Raw genomic sequence first — 18,253 nt, forward strand, 5'->3', positions numbered from 1 at the left:
TGCCAGTGGAAGATAAAGAAATGGACTGGAGACAAGGTATTACAAAAGGTAATAAGCTCAAGAAACTATTGTTCAGTTTTAATATTAGCGTTGCTAATAACCCACCAACTATCACTTGAAGCTTCTAAAGATAAGGGGAACTAACTAGGGAGGGAAAGACAAAGGTTTCCTTTGATCCCGAGGCCTAGGTCAAGCAGCAATGTTGTTTTGTTATTTGGCAAAAGATGCAGAGCCCACATGTAGAAACTGGCTCAGAGTTTCAATTAAAATAGAATCCAAATGGAAAATCTCAAGGGTCAATTTCAATTGAAAAAAAATGAAAATACATATTTCCCAGGCCTTTTTTTTTTTTTTTTTTTTTTGCTTTAGACATCTAAGGATACAGCCTTTTAGGAGAGGGAAAAAGAGAGAAAGAGAGAGAAAGGAAAGAAGAAAGGAAGGAAGAGAAAAAGAGAGAGAAGGTGGGAGAGAAAGACCCTTGACTTTGACATTTTAAAGAATATTAGAAATTTGCAAAAAGCAGGATGAAAATGTCTGTAAAACTCTCACATTACTTCCTTATTATGCCAGTTAAAATTTTTTCTTGTTAGGCTAGCCTCTGTATTTTGTTTATTTTTTATATCCATTGCAAATTGATATTTCAAGCATTGCACCCTACATGTAGTAGTCCTTCAATAAATGTATCCTGATGATATTGATTTTACTAAATCCATTTCCCACTTCCTTTTTAATGACTCCTAATAATCCTCATAATTAAGTTAAGTCAATAGTAACACAAGTGTGGAATTCGGCATTAAAAACCCATGTAATTATTCATTCCATCAATCAATAAATATTAATTGCACTTCAAGCAGTGTGCTTATATGCCTGGATTTTAGCTATGAACAAGGCATATATGGTTCTTTCTCTAGGTATTATAAAGTCTAGCGAGGCTAACATTTAAAAATCTTTACCATTATCATTCTGGTTAGCACCATCTTCATCATTATGGCTAATACATACTGAGAACTTCCTCTTTTATCCTTTTACATATATTAACTCATTTTATCTTCACAGTAACATTTTAAGTAGATAATAACATTAGCCTCATTTTTTATGAGAAAACTAAAACCCTAAACAAGATTAAGAAATAAAAAGAGTGAATTCCAATACAGTGCTAAAAGAATGAACCATAATGTGATGGTTAAAATAAAGCAGCTATCAGTATTTGTAGGGAAATAGGATTAAGATTTCTTTCCCTCTGTACTCCATCCCTCTGCTTAAAGAAAGAAAATCTGAAAGTATTTTTATTTTAAATTTTATCTTCTCCTCTTCTAACTTTTCAAGAAGAGAATCGCTGGTGATAGTGATTACAGTGTTTTATATACTTGATGTTTGGGGAGTTATTTATTAAGATAGAGAAGGTGATACAGATTGTGTGATGCGATCCAGAGCCTTCCAAAATGAGGGGAAAGGGCACACCAATTGAGATGTAAGCAAAGGAGCTCTCCTTGGGAATTTAGAGCCCTCTGTTTCATTTTCTGACCTCACTACATGGACTTCCACACCATCCGGGCCTGCCATTGGATAAAAACTATGTCCAGCAACCCCTGGGACCCAACCAATTTATCATCTACTCTGCTGGAGAGATTTTTGGTTGCTTGTATCCCGTCTGGTGCTGTAGGGTCTAGCAGAGCCAAAGGGTTACTAATTGCCATGTTAAATTCTCCTGGCCTCAGCTCTTCTCTCCCTGGTGTCTCTCAATCTCCCGGTCCAATTGGGGACATCGGAGGAATTTATCTGCACGCCAGGAGCTCGAAAAGCATTTACTGCTAGTTTGTCTGTATCAGCAGAGGAGAAAGGTGGTTTCAGTCGGGGTGACTGTGCTCTGCATTTTATGATGCTGTTTCATAATAGGAGGTTGCAATCTCCTGCTTACTATAAGATAAAAGGGAAAGAAATTCACAACAACTCGTGTTTGGGGAAACATTTTGTTGAATTTAAGGTTATCCATCAAGATAACAGTTATTACTAATGCCCTTATCTGATGTTGTCTAAATAAAATCCATTAACTGACTTTACATTCCCTGGTCCAGTTGCAATAACTTTATTATAGCTGTCAATACCCTGCTGAAAATAATAATTCTAGCATTGATTTCTACTTCTTCTTTGCTTAAAGACCCTTTGGCATCTCCACCGAAATTCTGGAGTTTAAAAAATGTGTGACTTTAGGTGGGGGATTTAAAAAGCCAGCCTGGGAACAAGAGTCTGTAGGTGACCTTCCTTGTGCAATATTTTAGACAATTTAATTCTGTTTCAGAAAATATAGAATCAGTGACTCAGAGTGAATTTTTTTCTCCATCCACTTTCAAGTTTAAAAATATTTTTAGGCAGCATGAAATGTATTTGCCTCATTTTCACAAATATCATATAAACACAGATATGCCTGCTCCGGCATGGCTCACCATGACACCACCCCTGATCCGACCTATGCATTTTTAAGGTGACCTAAGAACACAAAAAAACTCTTCCTACAGCTGACTCCAATCTGAAATATTACAATTTCTTCTAGTGAGAATCTGTCTCACATATATTTGATGGGTAATGGGGCTTTGCTTTGGGAACATTGGAAAGAAGAACAGTGTTCTTTGCATCACCACGCACGAGGAAGATGAACAACTCTTGTTTCGGGGCAAAAGTAGGAGAAGGGGCCTGAAGCTGCAGTTACATTGAAGATCACATTACTACCTGAGGAGGCAGGAGATGTGATGTAGGTGCAGTCCATAGAGAAGATTGGTTCCAAAGGAACATGGATTTGAAGGACCCATTGTTGCTCTTTCCAAGTCCTTTATGCCGCCTTCCAACTTGGTACTCTCCTTATTCTCCCCAAAACCAAATGTTCGGTGTGAACAAATGTCCACCATCGCTGAGCAAGAGGATTCAGAGATCTGGATGTTATTCCTGGCCTGGCCACACCGTACTCTCTTTCCTAGTTCTCTTTCTTTCTCTTTTAAACTCATGGTCTTTGTAGAGGCCTGGCCTCTAACATGGTAGAAAGAACAGCAGCTCTGGAGTTAGAGAAGGTGAGTGCTGGTCCTGACTCTGCCACAAAAAAAGGTGTAAGACCTTGGGCAAATTATTTCACCTTTTGGAGATTCACATTTCTTATCTGCAAAATGGAAATAAAACTGCCTACCTTGCAGAGTTGTTTGTGAGAATTTAATTAAACCTCATAAATAGTCACCAGCACAGCGTAAGTCACATTGTAGGGACCCAATTATAATAATAATGGAACATAAACAGATAAGTGAAAACATAGGGTATTGAGATCTGGTATCTTTGTTTTTCTTTTTCTCGGTGGATGCAATGTCGCTTCTGGAGGAATATTATTTGTCTAGTAAAAGAGGAATTCATTTTCAGATACCATCCCCCTTCACTAAACGACAATGAAGTTTACATCTATTTCTCAGCTTCTTTGATGCAAATATTGAGTGGGATAGTAAGGAAATTAAATTGTTACGTGAGTCCAATTGAGAAGCTTAAAAAGTAATTGCTTTATAGGCAGTTTAAGACGTGTAGTAATTTGATTTTAATTTTCTTGGTTAAAGCACAGTCTGAACCCCAATCAGCTATTTGGAATTAATTCTGTCATTTCACCCTGGGAACCTCACTTTCAGCTTCTATAACGTGTGGGGTTAGGTCTGGGGGAGGTCAAAGTTCACTTCTGTTTCTGAATGCAGGCATGATGGATCTGTGATACACGGGTAGGGAAATCTGATGCTGAGCTTCCTGAGCTCAGAAAAGAACCCTTCTGTCCCTATCTCATTTCAGGCTCACAGAAGTCATCTGTGATATGATGTTCATGATGCTGCCTCAGTAATCTCCAGAAAGGGGACAACCCTCCATTCATTTCAGATTAATTTATTTCTGAAGATTAATGTGAGGAAGCCATGAATCCTAAATTTCCTGGTTAAAAAAAGTCATAATATTTTATAATTGACCAACCAATGCTTAGTATTAAGACAGGTGTCCATACGATGTACTGAATTTAGAAGAAATAGTCTTAATTTTTTTTTTAACAGTCTGTGACTTTCTTCGGTGTCTTAACCTCCCTATCCTCGGATCTTTTGTCTATAAAACAAGGGGTTTCAACTAGGTTACACCAGATTTTTCTTCAACAACGAGAGTTATAATAATAATTATAAAAAGGAAGAGAACAGCAGTTTCTGAATGAATCCAGTATTATGATTACATGGGAGACCCTGAAGTTTGCCTTAGTTCAAAGAACTGGCTATGTGACCTTGGGCACTTTAATTTCCTCAACTGTAAAATGGGAATATGAGTAACATGAACCTCAGAGAGCTGTTGTAAAGGTTAATTGAAAAATATACTTAAAGTGTTTGCCACAGCTGAAGAATGAATGTCAGCCGGTAGTAGTAATTGTGGTGACCAGGAATAAGATCCTTAATTTAATTCCCATGGCCTGCTACCTTGTAAGTATTAATATCCATATTTTATAGAAGTAACTGAAGTTCAGCACAGTTAAGTAATTTTAAAAATCATGGCTAGGAAGTAACAGTCAGATTTTAAAACCAGGTCTGTCTGATTTTAACCAGTAAGAAGGATACTTTCTCCCTTTATAATTTTATGAAAACTCTACTTTGATCAGTATAAAATGGCACTTATGTGTTAGTTGTTCTATCTTTTCTTTTGTTTGAAAACACTTTATACATGTAACTAACAAAATATTCATCACGTCTTATTAATTGGTTCTTTTTTTATTTGTCTGACCAACATCAGATAGTGATCCATATAAGGACAAAAATCATGGTTTACAAGGCCAAGACAGGGACCCTGGCACATACTAAATGGACAAGAAATATCTTTAGAACAAAATACTCTTTGTTTTAACAGTGGCAAAAAAACCCAGAAAATTTTCATTGGGTTCACTTGGCTTTATGAAAAAAAAAAAGAGAGAGAGAGAGAAAAAAACAGAGACAAGGGTAATAGCATTTTGTCAGGGCCATAGGGTAAACAGACATTGAAGGTAAGATACTATTTATTTTAGGGTAAGAAAAATGAGATTTGTTTTCAGGAATTTGCTGCTGAAACAATTGCTTTGAACTAAGATTTTACTGGTTCTTACAATGATCATAATTTAAATTAATCAATTTTATAGACAGAGAAGTTTTAAACTCAGAGACCTGGCTATTAAATTTGGACCAAACCCAGGCAGTTTGGTTTCAAAGACATTCTAGGAGAAATTCACAACGGTTGATGTTTCATATTAAAATTTATACCATCCATCATCCTAATAGATTATCCATATGATTTGTCCATCATATTATGAGGACAAAATGCTATCTTGTCTCCTTGATCCAGTGTCTTAAAAAAAAGAAAGAAACGCCACACTGTTTCTTTTCTAGTTTTTTTTTCTTTGAAGTTGTTCATAGCACACAAGGTCTGGCATCGGGAGTAATTAGAGTAAACCATGCAGAAATCCCAAAGGGAGCAGGCAGGTAGGATAATGTTTGCTGCATTAAAAACTTAAAAAGAAAGCTCAGTTTTTAGAGGACGAGAAGGTGAATAAATCCTTACTAGGAAGATTAAATGAGTGAATAGGTTTTGCCTGTCTAAATTAGACTCCCTGGCCATATTCTGAGGTATAATCATAATTATAGAGAACATTTGAGACAGGATTTTTCATAATTAACAATGCTGTGCACATGATAGAAAGACAAATGTTTTTGAAGATTATGACCCACAGTAGTTGTGCATTAAATCACCTGAGACAACGGTCTCCACCCCAGGCCCAAGGGAGCTGGATCTCCAATCTCTAGGGATGGGTTTAGGACTCTGCCCCTAACAGGCTCCTTGGGAGATTGTAAGGCCCTATAGACAGACAGAACCCTTACAAGGAAAGCCTTCATTTCCTCCAACAGAAATTTAATTTTTTCAGTTACAGTAATTGCCCCTTATTTGTAGGGAATATGTTCTAAGACCCCCATTGTATGGCTGAAACTGAGGAGAGTACGGCTATCTGTGTGTGTGTGTGTGTGTGTGTGTGTGTGTGTGTGTGTGTTTTCTTCCATACATACATATCTATGATACAGTTTAATGCCTTTTCTATCTTAACTAAGCACTTAGGCACTGCGGCCATAACTTTTGCAGTTTGAGGTGTGACTGCAAAACTAGCAAAGATTTCTTTTTCCTTCTTCACAATTTCACAGACAGAAGATGTATTCTTACCATAGATTTTAACAGCCTCGGCATATGGTTTTTCACTTTCCTTAATAATTAGAGAACTTTCACCTTTTCACTTAAAAGAGATACTTTATGGCTTCTCTTTGGCATATTCTAAATGCCGCCAGCATCACCCCGTTCGTGCTTTGTGGCCATTACGAAGTAGAGCAAGTGCTACTTAATCACGAGCACTGGGACACTGGACAGTCGATCTGATAACCAAAATGACTGCTAAGTGCCCCACAGGCAGGAGCATCTGCAGCGCTGAGACGGCGGACAAAGGGATGGCTCACGCCCTGGATGGGACAGAGGGAGACTGTGTGAAATTTCATCACACCACACAGAACAACTTAAAACTTATGAATTGCTTATTTTTGGAGTTTCCTTTTAATATTTTAGGACTGAGGTTGACCACACCTAACTGAAATTGTGGAAAGTGAAACTGCAGATAAGGGGGACTACCGAAATTTGGTTTGTGTTAAATGCGCCACATGCATAATGCTTCCATATATTCATTCCTTATGAAGGCAGAGTGATTCAAAGTATTTACAAACAAACAAAACATGTTAAATAGGGTTTTAGGCTTTACCAAGGAAAATATGTCCCAAACATTACAATCGAACATATTTAGACTAAAAATTATTTGTTGTTTAGCTCAAATTTAAATTTAACTGGATGTCCTATATCTTCTCTGGCTACTCTATGCAACAAAAGCATAAGTCACAGCCTGAAGGTAGCTAGTGCGCCATTTGCAAATGAGCTCACTTGTGAATTGATTCAAAGAGCATTGTATTTGTCACCTAAAATAATATAATTCATGTAAATCTTGAAAATATTTTCTTTGTTTAGAAAACAAGAAGGAAAAGTAGCCTTAATAATGTAACAGCCTCTGTTATAGACATTTTTATTACTTTTTAAAATTCACTTTTAATTCAATGCAGTATTGTTATCGTTTTTAAAGAGCTAGGTTTTCATTCAGTGAAAGAGATTTAACTGTCCGCCAAACTCAAAGTGCATTTAATTTTCCACCTACAGAAGTGAAGTCTAAAAAATATTACCAATACTAAAATGGATGTGGCTTCCAAGACCTACAGGAAGTCTACAGAAAGTAGGTGATGATAAGCATCTCTCCGGCCTGGAGATCTGTCTCTGTGTTCTAAACAGGGCGTCAGGTGTGGCCACAATTCGAACAGATGTTTCCACATGTGGGCATTGGGGTTTGAGTCTCTATTTGCTACCTCTGCCTTTTCCTTTGTATCATTCATTGTGGCGATGTGTGTTTTCAAGCTGTCGAACTTTTTGCCTTACTTTGTGCTTCTATTTGGTAGAGCTGTGGGCTGTGGTGTGCTATTTTTTTCTTGCATATTTTTATATAATTGTTAAGAACTTTTTCCTTTAATTTTAGTCTTGCTGTTTTGAGACTCCTGAATCACTTTCTGGTCACTGTTTTAGGGTATGATTTTATAGCAGAAAGAGGGAGGAGAAAGAGTAACAGCAGAAACATTATTCCTCAGGGAGAAAAAAGCCTCAGTCAATAGCAGATGACCTTGCCCTTGGTCTGCCGTGACATGGGAAGTTGAACTGCCCCAGGAAATCATTAACAGATAAGTAGTGACTGTTTTGTCAGGTCTTATTGTTTAATTAGGTCACAACTTAGATCCCAATTCTAAAATCCTTTTGGCACATGCCATAATTCTCAGTACTCTGCATCAAATATTTCCTAGCAGCTGCCTATGTGAGCCAAAAAACAAGTAAATTCAATATTTGAACTGTTTTTTTTTTTTAAATAACAGAGTGAAAAGTTTCTAGTGGTCAATCACTCAAACTTTTTATGGAAGTAATTGCACCCTGTAGCTCGCAAATGCTCAATTTAGCCACAAGGCTTTTCTGAATCACATTTAGTGCTCTACAGCCTATCTGGAGAATAATAGTCTTCAGTCTTCCCAACAGTATGGCCTGGTTTGAAGATGCTTCCTTGGTGTTCATGGGCTATGTCTTGAACCTCTCCAGATACAATGCTGAATCAAAGTTCTAGACCTGGGCATGAGAAGATTTGTGGCAAACTTGATGCATTTGACTCTGGCCCACAGCTGGAGTTTCTGGAGGTAGATCACAGAAACTACTGCCATCAAAAAATTAGGAAGTGGAAAGATCTGGAAAATTCCAGTGGATAAAACATTTTCCCAATGAACCAGTTTATTTTTCAATGGCTAGATATTTTCTTTGTAAAACACCTAAATGTTGGCACTTACCACTCTTTCTACAAGGAGACCATGACACAGAACAATAAATCTGTTGATTGAGAATTTTTTCCCTAGAGAAGCAGCCTGCATTCCATTTTGCTTAATTTTATTCCACTGCCACTAGTGATGCTACTATAAACAAGGCTTCCCATTTCCCTTTTTTCTATTTTTATGTTAAAATTCATCAATTATATCTGTTCCTCCTTAGTAGCCATTTAACCAAGCTCGATGTATTGAGTTGTGTTAATTTAGACTTCTCTCTCCATTTCCTAGGTCTGTAAACTTGCAACTTTGCTTTTCCAAATTTCATTACTTCATTTCAGTATTTTCCAAAAGGGTAACAAGTTGTACGCAAGTTTTTAAGAGGGTGGTATGGAAATACTCAGGACAGACACTACCCAGATTGCTGAGGTTTAATGAAAAACTTTCTTGGCTGAGAAAGAATCTTACATAGAGAACTTGAGAGGAGTGGAAACAAATGAACAAAACTGTAAACAGTGAGTTCAGTATGAAAAGAAGGCAAATTGTGAGGTTGAGTGATAGATAATGAGGCAAGAGAAAAGTAAAGCTTAAATTAAAAGGGCATTGCACACCACGATAGGGTTTGGTTTTCATCTTAAGGTAAAGGGCAATAATAAAGGGTTTGAAAAAGAAGGACTAACCAGATTTTTGTTTTTGAAAGATTACTCTGGCAACGTGTGGAAAATGGATAGAATAGGGTAAAAGTAGAGTTAGAGAGTCAAAGGAAGTTATTTAGTAAACTAGGCAAGAAATAGTGCCCAAAACTCAGGAAGTGATAATGTAAAAGTTAGGGAGGTAGAATCCATACAAGTTGGTGATTAGTTAAATAATAAAAGTGTAAGTGAGCCACAATGCAGTGAAGGAAGACTCTCAATTTCCCAGCATGGGAAAATAAGGGAATTGTGGAGATAATTAATGCATTTATTGAGAAAGTACCAAGATGAAGTTCCATTCTGAACAGGAGGTTAATTCCATTTTGGACCTGTTGTGTCTATGATGTCTGCCATACACTTAGGTGCAGATACCTAATTGGCTGAGTCATAAATATGGAATCCAGCAGTCTATAGGCAGTACTCTTGAGAATAAATGAGATCACCCAGAGAGAGGTTTCAGAGTGAGAGTTGAGAATCCAGAGCATTTGAAGTGTGGACAAAAGAAAATTAAGCCATGAAGGATAGTGATAAAGAGTATACATAGAAGTAGGAATAAATCAAAGAGAACATTATTCCACTAAGAGAAGAAATAATTTCAAGACCTGCTCAATACTATTAGATAGAGAAGTGGGTACTAAAAGGTTCATTGCATTCAGTAGCAGGGCAGTCATTAATGATTTTGTTGGAAATGGTTTCATGCAAGTAATTGTTGTAGATCCAATTTTAATGAAATTTGTTGAGTCAGGTTTGATAATTTATAACTTTCAAACAATTTTACCATTTAATCTAAATTGTCATTTTTACTGGTACAAAATTTTTCATATTGTCTAATTCTCACTTTAATCTCTATAGAACACATGATGTCCCTATTTCATTCTAATGTTGGTAATTTGCTTTTCTTTTTTCTCTTGTTTAATATTTTTTTATGGATTTTAGAGAGAAAGCGAGAGAGGGAGAGAGAGATAGAAACATCAATGATGAAAGAGAATCATTGGCTGCTTCCTGCACGCCCTCTACTGGAGATCGAACCCACAACCTGGGCATGTGCCCTTGACAGAATCAAAACCGGGACCCTTCAGTCTGTAGACCAACACTTTAACCACTGAGCAAAACCAGCTAGGGTGCCTCTTTTCTTTTCTTTTTTATCTTGATCAATCAGTCTAGTTAGAATTTTATCAATTTTGTTTCTTTTTTTTTCAACAAAAGATGATTTTATTTTATTAGTTCACTTTATTCTTATTCTATATTATTATTAATTTATTTTCTTCTTTATTATTTCCTTCCTTAATGCTTTACAGAGATTAATTTGCTCTTCTTTATTTTAGTTTCTTAATGTGAACTTAGATCAGTGATTTTAGAATTTTTATCTTTTCCACTATAAACAATTAGAGCTATAACATGTGTTCCTAATAATTTAACTGCATCCATGATTTTCATATGCAGTGTTTATCACTTTCTTTAGTTTCAAAATATTTTCTAACTTTCCTTGTGAATCCTTCTTTTTTTTTTTTTCATGAGTTATTTAGGAGCATGCTGTTTTATTGAAAATATTGGAGGATGTTCCAGATATCTTTGTTATTAGTTTCTAATTTAATTCTTTGTGTGTAGATAACATAAACTATATAATTTTACTTACAATGCAATCTAGGTAAATGTTTGTGTGTACTTGAATAAAAGTGTATTCTGCTGGTTATTTATGCCAAGTTGTTTAGTATAGCTTGTCTTCTATATTTTTACTTTCTGTCAATACTTTATCAATGTCTGTTCCTTCATTTTATTCATATTTTGCTTTGTGTATTTTGAAACCCTATTATTAAGTGCATACATGTTTAGGTTTGTTTTGCCTCTTTGATGTATTGATCCCTTTAACATCATGAAGTTCCAAGTAATACACCTTGTTTGTTCTGAAATCTGTTTTATCTGATATTAGTGATAGCCATTCCCTTTATTTTATGCTAAAAGTTTATATAACTTTTCTTTTTTTGTTTTTAACTTATCTGTCTTTTCAATATATAAGATGAGGTTTTTGTTAGCACAGAATTGGTTCTTTCATTATATAGCTTGACAATTTCTTTTAATTGGAGTGTTCAGATCATTTATATTTAATATAATTATCAATATAATTGGGTTTAAATGATCAACTTGCTATGTTTTTCTATTGTGATATCTGTGTGATTTCTTCCTTTTTTTACTTTTTCTGATTTCTTGTGGATTGAGTTTTTAGACTTCCATTTCACCTCTGGTATTGGCTTATTAATTATACATTTTTGTTTTGTTTTTAGTGGTTACTCTAGAGCAGGGGCGGGAAACATCCAGCCTGTGGGCCATCTAAGGCCAGCTAAATCATTTGGTCTGGCCCTGCCAAAGCATTAGAGATGAGTTAATTAAGTGTTTGACCAAATAGCAGACCAATTTTTAAGTTGATAATTTTATGTGGCCCATGAATGATGTTATAAATATTCAAATGGCCCTTGGCAGAAAAAAGGTTCCCTACTCCTGTCTAGAGCTTACAAAGTACATTTTACTCATCACAATTGCTTTTCCATTAAGAAAAAAAAGTAGCTAAACACACCTGTTTATTAAGTCATGGGGATGGTTCTCAAGATGTATAGGACTTTTAGTGCTAAAACCAGGGAAGTTCCAGGCACACAGGAATGAGAAGAATCACCCTATTTTTCACATTAATATAAGAATATTAAAGTGACATGTCATAAACCTAGCAATACATTATTATTTTATTTGTAGTCAACAGTAGATTATCTTTTAAAGAATTGTAAAATATAAGAAATTTTATTGTTTTTACTCACATATTTATAATTTATCATTTCCCTTATAGAGATGGAAGGAAGGAGGTTGGGAGGAAAGGAAGGATTAAAGACAAAAGAGGCTGGTAGTGATGATTATGAGAATATCATTGGGGAAATCAGTGAGGTGCCAGTATGCAACAAGTGGAATAATTGACTCTAATAATAATGGTATCTGAAGGATACAGTTTGGTTTCAGTAAAGTCAGGAAATATATTGAGGAAAATGGTGAATATAGGAGAGCTGCTTATAAGAAAACAAGTGTCTCATAGTCCATAATATGAATATCACAGAGGGTATGGACAACATGGATAAGAAATACTCTCTACTTTTGCCCACTCTAGGTCTGTCCTAGCTTTCATGTATAACTTCCAGAATCACTTTGATTTGAAATGAGCCCAACTGGCAGTTTAGGACAGAGAAATACCCCATCTATAATAATAAAAGTGTAATATGCTAATTAGACTGGATAGCTGAACAACCTTCCAGATGTCATTTTGGACGTCCTTCCGGATGACCTTCCGGATGAAGCTGCAGTGGTAGGGGCCAAGGCAGAGGCAGTTAGGGGCTATCAGGCAGGCAGGCAAGTGATTAGGGGCAATCAGACAGGTAAGTCGAGGAGTTAGGGGCAATCAGGCAGGCAGGCAAGCAGTTAGGGATGATCAAGCAGGCAGGCAGAGTGGTTAGGGGTGATCAGGCAGGCAGGCAGGCAGGCAGGTGAGTGGTTAGGAGCCAGTGGTCCCGGATTGCGAGAGGGTGCAGGCCAGGCTGAGGGACTCCCCCCTCCCCCCGTTCATGAATTTCATGCACCAGGCCTTTAGTTTCATTTATAAAAATATAGCAGAGTCTGGGTGTAAGTGGCCCAAGATGGAGAGGAAGACAAAACATGTTAATTAGTGCAGAATAAACAACACTAAGGTAGTACAGAGAGTAAGTGGAAGAGAGTGAGAAAGATAAATATTTAAGGGAACAAAGAAAGAATGAATTTAGAGAGGTTGGTAAAACTTGCAAAAAAAGGAAGAGGCCAGACAAGAAAGCATGCATAGGATGCTGGGTTTTTATGTACTAAGTTATCAAAATACACCTGGACTTATGTGAACAAATTATATTTAGCTCGCCATCATGATTCAGTGGTTGAGGGTCGACCTATGAACCAGGAAGTCATGGTGCAATTCCTAGTGAGGGCACATGCCCCAGTTGTGGACTCCATCCCCCATAGGGGGCATGCAGGAGGCAGCATATCAATGATTCTCTCTTCTCATTGATGTTTCTATCTCTCTCTCCCTTCCACTCTGAAGTCAATAATATATATATATATATATATATATATATATATATATATATGTATATATATATTATAATATTTATTCCCTTGTTCATTAATTTTATAATGTGATCAAAAGCATATGGATTTATGAAAAGATAATAGATAACAAAGCCAAAAAAATTAGAGTATTTTTATATCACCTAATATATATATATATATATATATATATATATATATATATATATATTAAATTAAATGTTTTCACTAGGGCATAAAACACTCAGCAAACCCTATTTAGCATCTATGAGCAGATTTGTCATATGGTTGTTAAAATAAGTTACATTCAATCTTCAGTCTGCATTTTTATTCTGTATATCTCTAGACACTGACCTTAGGGACTGCACACATCTGCTCAAAGTTGCATGTACTCTATGAGAATCAGAATTAAAAATTATAGCTTTTTCATCTAATAAGACAATCAGATATTACATTTCCGTGGGAAAATTTTTCCCAATAATGTTTCAGTCACATTCCATAGGAAGGGATCTGGTGCTATTTTTTAACAAATGTGTTGGTCATTTCTTCACAAATGGGTGGCATACTGCTGCACTGCAGGGGTGGCCTGTCCCCTTTACCCACTCAGAAGGGTACTAATCCTGAATTCCTAGCCAGACATCCATCAGCTGACCCTCCTGGAGCTTTCATTATTCCCTAACATGCCTCTTTGCTCCAATCAAGCCACCCTGCTTACTATTCTCTGTATATGACTTTAGTACATATTCTGAATCATAGCATGTCAGAGCTGAAAAGGCTGTTAGAGATGTAGACCAGCCCTCCTCAATTTACACCTGAGGAAACACATTTCAGTAGTCCTTCAAACTCAAGCTCAAAACTTACCTCCCACAGATTGCTTGCCCTATTGAGTTGTAGCCAGTTCTGGAACCACTCCCTCTTTTTTTTCTTCTTCTTCTTCTTTTTTTTTTTTTTGTACTTCTCTTGCCATTACATCTTTTTTTGTGCAGAAAGGAAGCCCTGGATAAGTCCATGTGCTTCCCCTGGCCTCCATTTTCTTTGCTATGATAGGAAAGAAAGGGATTTGGTTTCTAAAGTCCCACTTTACTATCATATACAGGGAAGGGCAAAAGTAGGTTTACAGTTGTGAGTACACAAAACAACTTATTCTTTTTATATATATATATATATATATTATTGATTTTTTACAGAGAGGAAGGGAGAGAGATAGAGAGTTAGAAACATCGATGAGAGAGAAACATCGATCAGCTGCCTCCTGCACATCTCCCACTGGGGATGTGCCCGCAACCCAGGCACATGCCCTTGACCGGAATCGAACCTGGGACCCTTCAGTCCGCAGGCCGACGCTCTATCCACTGAGCCAAACCGGTTTCGGCAACAACTTATTCTTATAGTTTTTTTCATTCATTAATTTAGTATTATATTAGTTAGTATTATGATTATGGATAGTAACCTACTTTTTCCCACCTTTGAATTTGACCAATTGTGAAGTCCATGCTCTTTATAATTGTTCTTGGTAATGTATGCAGGCAGTCCTTGCTTCATATCATGCCTTATTCACTGGACTTGGTGCACACTGGTACCTGTCCCTCACTGCAGTGTCCAGGATGTCTGAGGTCAAGTTTCAGTTACCACAGGCTGGTGCAAAGTGAAGAATCAGTGCCAGTCTGCATGTGTTTCAGCTAATATGACACAAAGCAAAGCAAGAGATGCCTGTATTTTATACTTGTCAGTAGTTTTGTTTTGTTTTCCTTTTGGAACTCATTCACCTGATTTTCTTGGGAAGCTATTTTTCCCTTAATCAATAAACTGTAATTGAAGGGCATTGACCTTCCCTAGCAAAGGGTGATCACATGACCAGAGCTAGACCAATCAGATGTTTTCCCTGTAATTTCATTAGAGCTATAGCAACACAAGAACTGAAAAGGGCTAGAGTGAATTCACCTGGTGACCTCGTTCTGAAGGGCTTACTCACTAGTTCCTATGTACAAGTTACTGTTAGAGCTGATCTGGTTCCTGTACTTCCTAAGGCAGCGGTTCCAAACCTGTGGGTTGCGACCTCTTTGGGAGTCAAACGAACCTTTCACAGGGGTTGCCTAAGACCATCAGAAAACACATATATAATTAGATATTGTTTTTGTGATTAATCACTATGCTTAATTATGTTCAATTTGTAACAATGAAAATACATCCTGCATATCAGATATTTAGATTATGATTCATAATAGTAGCAAAGTTACAGTTATGAAGTAGCAACGAAAATAATTTTATGTTTGGGGGTCACCACAACATGAGGAACTGTATTAAAGGGTCGCGGCATTAGGAAGGTTGAGAACCACTGTCCTAAGGTCTGATTCTTTAACTTTTTTCTGATTCTAAGAACAACCATTTATCATTGTACTAAATCCTGCTTTTGATTAAGTTATGCAGAATTAATTTGTGTTGTAAACAACAGAAATACCTTAAGTGAGGCAGGGTTTCTGGTTTTGCCTAAACCGGAATATTTATTTCCTCCTACAAACTTCACAAGCCAGCAGTGTTCACTGATTGCCCCTCCAATGTCTGAGTACCTACTTGTTTCTTACCCTTTGCAATTGACTCTCATCCCATTTAAACTCCACCTTTGAAAGTTAGTTATTGCTCAGTATAAAGGCTTTTTTTGGTAATTTTTCAAACTTTTAGACATTTCCTTGCAATATATGACAGCATGGAAATTCCTATCCACCTTTGTCCTCTTCTGTGGTAGTATACCAATTTGGTCCCCACTTCTCTATCAACTCTTCCATTTCTTTTATAAGTCCATTTTCTTTATTTCATAAATATTGAGGTATATAAAGGCTCTGATTATGGCCTGTGGCCTATGTTTTTCAGATTAATTCTTTCTTTCCCAACTCCAGGGTACATGTTAGTCTTCTGAGAGGACAGGAAAGATTAACTAGGACACACATAGCTCCTTGGATTTTAAATTTTCTTTAACTCTTAGGGAGGACAATTAATATTTTTAAATTGATTTAATATCAAGATGAAATTTTTAAGATAAGAAATATTCTTTTTTCAGTGTCTTACTTGAGAGACACCTATCAGCTCCCTACCATTCAACCTTCCTCACTCAGGGAACAGGCTAACTAGCCTGGTGTTCCTTCTGCCATGAGACATAATCTGCCACAGGATTTGAGAAGCACTGCCCAGGATGATCATACTTACTCTTATAATAGTTTAACAAAGTGGTTAACAGTATGGGCTCTGAAATTAGATGGGTACAGTTCCATGCTCCACTACTTACTAGATAGGTCACTTTGAGCTAGTTATTTACCTCTCTGAGCCTAAGAGGTCTCATCTACAAAATGGGAAGAGAATATTTACCTTATACGGTTGGCATAAGAATTAAATGAGATAATGTATGTAAAATGAAATGTGTCCAATGAAAATTAATTGTTTTAACAAATTGCTATTCATCTGTATAAATAATGGCCAAATATTTTCTTAAATGTTTTTTATTGATTTTCTTTCTTTCTTTTTTTTTTATTAATTTCAGATAGAAAGGGACAGGAAGAGAGAGATAGAAACATCAGCCATGAGAGCCCCACCTTGGGGATGGAGCTCGCAAACTGGCCATGCGCCCTGACCAGTAATCAAATCATGACTTCCTGGTTCATAGCCCAACCCTCAACCCCTGAGCGATGCCAGCTAGGCTGTTTTTATTGATTTTAGAGAGAGAGAGGGAGGGAGGGAGGGAGGGAGGGAGAGAGAGAGAGAGAGAGAGAGAGAGAGAGAGAGAGAGAGATTTATCGGTTGCCTCCCATATGCACCCTGATGGGGGACTGAACCCTCAACCTGGGCATGAGTCCCAACTGGGAATCGAATCTGTGACCATTTGGTGTGGTGCACAAGACAATGCTCAATCAATTGAATATACCTTCCAGGGCATGGCCAAATTTTTATTTCTAGCCCTATGTCTTCTCTCAAGTTCTAGTCCATAATTCATAACAATTATTTAGTTGCCTTCAGATTTCTTTATTTTTACCAGTAGTATCACCATTCTGTCCAGCATTAATGCATAAAACCTGACTCTTTCATCTGCATCACCACCCCATGTCCACTTTCATGACTAGACTAAAACTCAGAATCTTGCTTCTGCAATTTCTCACTTAAATCATGTCTTTTTTGTTTTTCCCATTTGGTAACAATGGATGAACCTACATTAACACATCATTATCACCTAAAGTCCTTAGGGTTGACTCTTGATGTTGTACATTCTATGGCTTTTGGTAACTGTATAATGACAAATATTCACCACATATACAGAATAGGTTCACTGCCCTAAAAATCCTCTCTGCTCTATCTATCCATACCTTCCTAACACATATACCTAATGAGGTGTCTGTTAGGTCTTTTGCTCATCTTTTATTGGGTTGTTTGCTTTCTTATTATTGAATTTAAGACCTCTCTGTACATTCTGGTTAACAAATTTTAACCAGATATGTCTTTTGCAAATCCTTTTCTCACAGGTCTATGGCTTATCTTCTTATTCTCAAGGCAGATGGTGTATTTCACAGAGCAGAAAAGTTTTAATGAAGTGCAGCTTATCATTTATTCCTCTCATTGATCATGCCTTTGGTGTTGTATCTAAAAAGTCATTGTTATACCCAAGGTCCCCTAGATTGTCCCTTATTGTTACCTTCTAGGAATTTAAAATTTTTGAATTTTACATTTAGGCCTGTGATCCATTTTGAGATAATTTTTTGAAAAGTATAGACAATGCATCTAGTTTATTTATTTTGTTTTTTAAATCTTATTAGATTTTTATTCTACCCCTTACCTGCTTTTTACAAATTGCCTGAATTCCTTAACTTTCCATTTGTCATATTCTTCAAATTTTTTTGAAGTGTTCTGCATGAAATTTATCAAAATATGAGTTATAGGCAAATACCAACCCATATGGGCACCAGTGCCACCATGTCGAACCTGGAAACAGAGATCTAGGTAAAGTACAGCAGAAGGGCAAAGTTC

This window comes from Myotis nattereri (genome assembly GCF_964212035.1).
Source record: "Myotis nattereri genome assembly, chromosome: 3".
NCBI lineage: Eukaryota > Metazoa > Chordata > Mammalia > Chiroptera > Vespertilionidae > Myotis > Myotis nattereri.